Source organism: Corvus moneduloides, chromosome 5 (genome assembly GCF_009650955.1).
Source record: "Corvus moneduloides isolate bCorMon1 chromosome 5, bCorMon1.pri, whole genome shotgun sequence".
NCBI classification, from domain to species: Eukaryota; Metazoa; Chordata; class Aves; order Passeriformes; family Corvidae; genus Corvus; species Corvus moneduloides.
In genome coordinates, this window is record NC_045480.1 from 40,715,098 (window position 1) to 40,722,116 (window position 7,019).

The 7,019-nt window shown below is 41.7% G+C and overlaps 1 long non-coding RNA gene across 2 annotated transcripts; it reads left to right on the forward strand.

Moving 5' to 3' along the window:
* The first annotated feature begins 232 nt into the window (after positions 1-232).
* LOC116444728 lies at positions 233-1,679 on the forward strand. Of its 2 annotated transcripts, XR_004240468.1 has the most exons (4): positions 233-384; positions 918-985; positions 1,091-1,223; positions 1,598-1,679. It is a non-coding gene; the product is annotated as an uncharacterized LOC116444728 (long non-coding RNA). The 2 variants fall into 2 exon arrangements; XR_004240469.1 differs by lacking the exon at positions 1,091-1,223 and having other exon boundaries at positions 1,598-1,676.
* The last annotated feature ends 5,340 nt before the right edge of the window (positions 1,680-7,019 follow it).

Consider the following 7,019-nt stretch of genomic DNA (forward strand, 5'->3'; position numbering starts at 1 on the left):
TAGAAAAGTTCTTACTGAGACCACAGTGAACTCTCCTGTAATGTGCTACCTCATTTTGTATGTTTGCTGAAACACATAGTTACCCTCAATGTCACCATAATTTCAGAGGAGATCTCTCTGTTTCTCTTGCTCTTATGTGCTAGCAATAGCTTTTGTTTTCTCAGACCTTTCTTTCTGTTGCCACTGGCTCTAATTACATTAGTGGCTAACAGTATTACCTTAATTTCAGGAGCACCTGGCAGTTCAATCACAAGTGCTTTAGAGGCTGATCTGCAATTACCCACATCATGTGTTCAAATCAACCCTTGATCCTCTCCCCTCAGCACTTCGGGTCATTGGTCCTGACTTAGCATCCACTGCTCAGCTGCCTTGGATGGAAACCGGGTGAGCTTAAGAAGAGTAAAGACAGTTTCATCTGCCATGAAAAGAAGATTTCCATTTGTTGGCAATTTATTCATGTTTTTGTGTTGCTATTAAGAAGATTCTATTAGCAATAGAGAATTAGTTAAGTCAATAGCTTTCAAACCAAAAGCAGAAATTTGTGTTTAATGGGACTGGTAAAACAAAGCAGTTATTCTGGGTTAAGAAGGCTATAAGAAGAAAAATATAGAGAACATTCATCTATTCCACTGTTCCACAATAATATCATATATATTTTCATGCATATAAATTTCAGACAGAAAAAAAAAGATGTCAGTTAAACTAGTACTCATTAAAAGCCAGGAAATGAGTATTATAAAGAATGGGTTAGAAGCAAATTACACACATTATCAAAATGAAATGTCTTCACAAGGTACTCTGAATTTTGGGATTCGTTCTGGCCTGTGAGGTATTCTCTAAAACTCCCATAGGAATATCAATGTACCTTTGAAGTAAAGAATTTCAAACACAAACTAACAATCATTTTTTCCTTCTAGTTCATGGACTTTAGAATAATCTTCAATATTTTCCATAAGCTCCCTGTCTGCTTCCTTCCTTTACAATGGTGAGTTTAGTTTTTTTCTCTTTCTTGCATTAAAAGTAATTTAGCATGAAAGCACATCCTGACATTTTCTGCTGCATGTCCTTTTGTGTCCACACATATATATAGGTCTGGTGGCTGGTGGTGGTTTTTTTTGATACCTGCATCCTCTTCGAAAAGAAGCTTTTGTAGCTAGACATACTGCTACCATTTCTGCTCTTTTAGGGGGAAGCCAAAGGTCTGCATGTTTTAAGGTCAAAAGGTAATTCTGTAATAATATTTTCTGACTGATACAGCAAAATTTCTGCTGCAAAGTTCAAATCATGATGCTGATAAAAATGAAACTCATCTTTTAGAAAGATGCTCCATCCTGTCTTAAAGGCTTTTCATAAGGACTCTTATGTTCAAGAGATTTTGTTCTGGCAACTAACTCCTTATTAGGAGTCTTTGTCTAATCTCAACCTTGCTCACTATTTTAGAGGATCCTCCGCCACCATCAAGTCATTTATGTTCCACCCTTCCCCATGTGAGCTCTGTACCTGTATGCCCTGTGCTCTGTATGAGTGGTAGGAGAATGACACCTGTGGTATTAATGGTATGGAAAAATGCATCATAGAATGTTCTGTCTTTTCGCAGTTTCATAGCACTGTTGTGTTATCCCAGATAAATGAAGCTGTTACTCAAGTTTTCATAGCAGAAAATTCAGACAACTTTTCACTGTGCAGAAATGAACATTCTGATCAACAGCAACCAAGACCCCTGCTGAGTGGTGGTAAGTGATCCCTTCCACTTTCACATGTATCTAAACCACAGAAAAAGCCTTTGAAGATACTTTGTAGGGTAGATGTATTATTTATTTTGTGTTCTTGCTGTTTATATTACAAACAAGATGTACACAGATGCATACCTCTGTTGGTTTTGTGCTAAACACTTATGTACCAATTCAGAGACTCCTAAGCCAGTGCATTCAAGTTTATACAGAACTGGAACCCATTTACAAAGTATTTCTAAGCTCTGATCATATAAGCTATATGAATATGTATGTCTTTGAATTTCAAAAATAGAAAACCTAATAAGATTTGACTTTCCATTTAAAAATCCCAGGGTCATGTTAGATTTGTCCCTTCAGAGCTTGACAAAGCAAGGTCAGAATAAAACATCTACCTTGCAAAAGGAACAAAACCTCAGAACTAATACTGATGATATCAGCAGTCTGTCTTTGGGAGGGATATGTGATGAGTTAAAACTGACCTCATATCCCTTATGACTTCTGAAGCAGCTTTTAAGTTTGGGTTGACAAAGGAAATGTAAAACAAATGAACAAACAAAAAAACCCAGAAAGAACACCAAACCCCATAAAATTATCTCACCTTTTGTGTCTTCAAGAAGTATGTGCAGGCTTTTTTTTTTTTTTTATCTTTTGCTTGGTCAGGATATTTTTGCTTATATAAGTTTCATTTGGAAGCTTTAAGTCATAATCTGATTTTATGAGGTACGGGTAGATTATATAATATATCTGCTCAGAAAGAAAAGGTTTTTGGCAGCCTACTTCAGGGAAAAGTCAGTGAAAGGTTGATGCAGATGAAAAACTGATGGACACCTACATTAAGGCTGCTAAATGCTTTGTAACTCTCAGCAGTGCTGAGTTCACAAGGATGATAAAGTGCCTCTAGCCAGCTCTAACTATTTAGTTGTAACAGCTCAGTTCTAGATATGTTCATTTTGGGTATAGGCAGATCTGCATAAGCAGAGCATAATTCTAACAAGCTTCTAAAATTGTAGGATGTCATAAAAGCAGGGGAAATGAATGTGTGAACGAAGAAAGCTATGGAGAAGAGAAAATGAAGAATTAGCTCTCTCAGTGCTTTCTATGGGATGCTAAAGGTGCCAAGGCATTGTCAAAATTAGCATGATTAAAAAGACAGTAAGACTTTTCAGCAAATTTGTTCAATCCTTATGATAGTCCATAAAATATCTTTAATAAATATTTTGTCTAGGATTTTGAAGGACAGTTTTCCATAGAGCCTTTTGAAGGGCTCATTGTCTAGTTTATCTCTTGTGTTCCTTTCCAGACCCTGGACTTTGTGATTCATAAAATACAGTAACAACATACTGACATTTGAAACTTTACAGTAATTAGTAAAGAAAAAAGTAAAAGTAAAAACAGAAAGAAGTAAATAAGAAAAAAATATCAAGTGGATTCTACAAAAATGTTTTATTTAAAATATCCTGGATAAGAAACCAAAAGTCCTTCAGAAAAATATCTAAGCACGTAAAATGCTTCCTCAGGAGGGGAAGAGGAGGGACAGGCACTGATCTCTTCCCTCTGGTGGCCAGTGACAGGACCCAAGGCAATGGCCTAAAGCTGTGTCAGGGGAGGTTTAAGATATTAGGAAAAGGTTCTCTGAGAGTGGCTGGGCATTGGAAGAAAAACCCCAGAGAAGAGGTCACAGAACCAAGACAGACAGAGTTCAAGAAGCACTAGGAAAAGGCTCTCAGGCATGAGGTGTGATCCTTGGGGCGAGGGTTATATTCAGGATAACGCCTAGGGTTAGGCTTGAGAAAACCACAAAGCCAGGAGCTCCGGGGACACTGACCATGTGAAAGGCAGGCCAAGGTGAGTGCGGCACAGCCCAAATTTTGCTCCCACTTCTTCTTTCTGCTTGGAATTCACCACTGCCCAATGCCCGATTTCTGGCTAAAAGAAGGGTTAGGCTTAGTGTTATGGTTACGCCTAGGGTTAGGCTTGAGAAAACCACAAAGCCAGGAGCTCCAGGGACACTTGACAATGCAAAAGGCAGGCCAAGGTGAGTGCAGCACATCTCAAATCTTCTCAATCTCTTATTCCCCCTTTATCCCTTCACTCGTTCGTTGCTCTTTTTTTCTCGTTCCCTTCTTCCCCCTTCTTCACTCGTTTGTTGCTCTTTCTTTCTTATTCCCTTCTTCCCCTTCTTCCCTTCACTCGTTTGTTGCTCTTTTTTTCTCGTTCCCTTCTTCCCCATTTTCCCTTCACTCGTTCGTTGTTCTTTTTTTCTCGTTCCCTTCTTCCCCTTCTTCACTCGTTCATTGCTCTTTTTTTCTCGTTTCCTTCTTCCCCCTTTTCCAGTCACTCGTTCGTTGCTCTTCTTTTCTCGTTCCCTTCTTCCCCCTTCTTCACTCGTTCGTTGCTCTTCTTTTCTCGTTCCCTTCTTCCCTTTTCACTCGTTCATTGCTCTTCTTTTCTCGTTCCCTTCTTTCCCCTTTTTCCCTTCACTCGTTCATTTCTATCCTTCTCGTTCCCTTCTTCCCCCTTTTCCCTTCACTCGTTCATTGCTCTTTCTTTCTCCTTCCCTTTTTTTCACTTCTTCCCTTCACTCATTCGTTGCTTTCTTTCCCGCTCCCTTCTTTCTCCTCCCCTTTTTCCCTTCACTCGTCCATTGCTCTCTTTCTCCTTCCCTTCTTCCCCTTTTCCCTTCACTCATTCGTTGCTCTTTTTTTCTCTTTCCCTTCTTCCCCCTTCTTCCCTTCACTCGTTTGTTGCTCTTTTTTTCTCGTTTCCTTCTTTCCCCTTTTTCCCCTTCACTCGTTCATTTCTCTCTTTCTCGTTCTCTTCTTCCCTCCTTCCCCTTCACTCCTTCGTTGCTCTCTCTTTGTCGTTTGCTTCATGTCTTTTTTCCCTTCTCTCCTTTCTTCCTTTCTCTTTCTCGTTCCTTTCTTCCCCTGTTCCCCTTCTCTCCTTCTTTGCTCTCTCTTTCTCGGGCCCAGTGCTCAGTTTCCGGCTCAAACTAGGGTTAGGGTTAGGGTTAGGCCTAGGGTTAGGCTTTGGAAAACCACAAAGCCAGGAGCTCCAGAGACACTGACCATGTGAAAGGCAGGCCAAGGTGAGCACGCCACAGACAAAACCTTGCTCCCTCTACTTCTTTCTGCTTGGAACTCGCCACAGCCCAGTGCCTGTTTCCTGGCTCAAACTAGGGTTAGGGTTAGGGTTGCGCCTAGGGTTAGGCTTGAGAAAACCACAAAGCCAGGAGCTCCAGGAAAACTCACCATGTGAAAAGCAGGCCAAGGTGAGTGCAGCACAGCCCAAAGTTTGCTCCCACTTCTTCTTTCGGCTAGGAACTCGTCACAGCCCAATGCCTGCTATCCAGTTAAGCCGAGGGTTAGGGTTACGCCTAGGGTTACGCCTAGGGTTAGGCTTGAGAAAACCACAAAGCCAGGAGCTCCAGGGACACTGACTGTGCGAAAGGCAGGCCAAATTGAGCACGGCACAGCCATAACTTTGCTCTCTCTTCTTCTTTTAGCTCGGAACTCGCCACCGCCCAATGCTTGTTTTCTGGCTCCAACTAGGGTTCGGGTTAGGGTTAGGCCCAGGGTTAGGCTTGAGAAAACCACAAAGCCAGGAGCTCCGGGGACACTGACCATGCGAAAGGCAGGCCAAGGTGAGCGCAGCACACCCAAAATCTTCTCGTTCCCTTCTTCCCCCTTCACTCATTCGTTGCTCTTTTTTTCTCGTTCCCTTCTTCCCCTTCTTCACTCGTTCGTTGTTCTTTTTTTCTCGTTCCCTTCTTCCCCTTCTTCACTCTTTCGTTGTTCCTTTTTCTCGTTCCCTTCTTCCCCTTCTTCACTCGTTCGTTGTTCTTTTTTTCTCGTTCCCTTCTTCCCCTGCTTCACTCGTTCGTTGTTCTTTTTTTCTCATTCCCTTCTTCCCCTGCTTCACTCGTTCGTTGTTCTTTTTTTCTCATCACCTTCTTCCCCTGCTTCACTCGTTCGTTGTTCTTTTTTTCTCATCACCTTCTTCCCCTTCTTCACTCGTTCGTTGTTCTTTTTTTCTCGTTCCCTTCTTCCCCTGCTTCACTCGTTCGTTGTTCTTTTTTTCTCGTTCCCTTCTTCCCCTGCTTCACTCGTTCGTTGTTCTTTTTTTCTCGTTCCCTTCTTCCCCTTCTTCACTCGTTCGTTGTTCTTTTTTTCTCGTTCCCTTTTTCCTCTGTTTCACTCTTTCGTTGTTCTTTTTTTCTCGTTCCCTTCTTCCCGTTTCACTCGTTCGTTGTTCTTTTTTTCTCGTTCCCTTCTTCCCCTGCTTCACTCGTTCGTTGTTCTTTTTTTCTCGTTCCCTTCTTCCCCTTCTCCACTCATTCGTTGTTCTTTTTTTCTCGTTCCCTTCTTCCCCTGCTTCACTCGTTCGTTGTTCTTTTTTTCTCGTTCCCTTCTTCCCCCTTCTTCACTCGTTCGTTGTTCTTTTTTTCTCGTTCCCTTCTTCCCCTGTTTCACTCTTTTGTTGTTCTTTTTTTCTCGTTCCCTTCTTCCCCTTCTTCACTCGTTCGTTGTTCTTTTTTTCTCGTTCCCTTCTTCCCCTTCTTCACTCGTTCGTTGTTCTTTTTTCTCGTTCCCTTCTTCCCCTTCTTCATTCGTTCGTTGTTCTTTTTTTCTCGTTCCCTTCTTCCCCTTCTTCACTCGTTCGTTGTTCTTTTTTTCTCGTTCCCTTCTTCACTCGTTCGTTGTTCTTTTTTTCTCGTTCCCTTCTTCCCCTTCTTCACTCTTTCGTTGTTCTTTTTTTCTCGTTCCCTTCTTCCCCTTCTTCACTCGTTCGTTGTTCTTTTTTTCTCGTTCCCTTCTTCCCTCTTCTTCACTCGTTCGTTGTTCTTTTTTTTCTCGTTCCCTTCTTCCCCTTCTTCACTCGTTCGTTGTTCTTTTTTACTCGTTCCCTTCTTCCCCATTTTCCCTTCACTCGTCCGTTGTTCTTTTTTTCTCGTTCCCTTCTTCCCCTTCTTCACTCGTTCGTTGTTCTTTTTTTCTCGTTCCCTTCTTCCCCCTTCTTCACTCGTTCGTTGTTCTTTTTTTCTCGTTCCCTTCTTCCCCTTCTTCACTCGTTCGTTGTTCTTTTTTTCTCGTTCCCTTCTTCCCCTTCTTCACTCGTTCGTTGTTCTTTTTTTCTCGTTCCCTTCTTCCCCGGTTTCACTCGTTCGTTGTTCTTTTTTTCTCGTTCCCTTCTTCCTCTTCTTCACTCGTTCGTTGTTCTTTTTTTCTCGTTCCCTTCTTCCCCTTCTTCACTCGTTCGTTGTTCTTTTTTTCTCGTTCCCTTCTT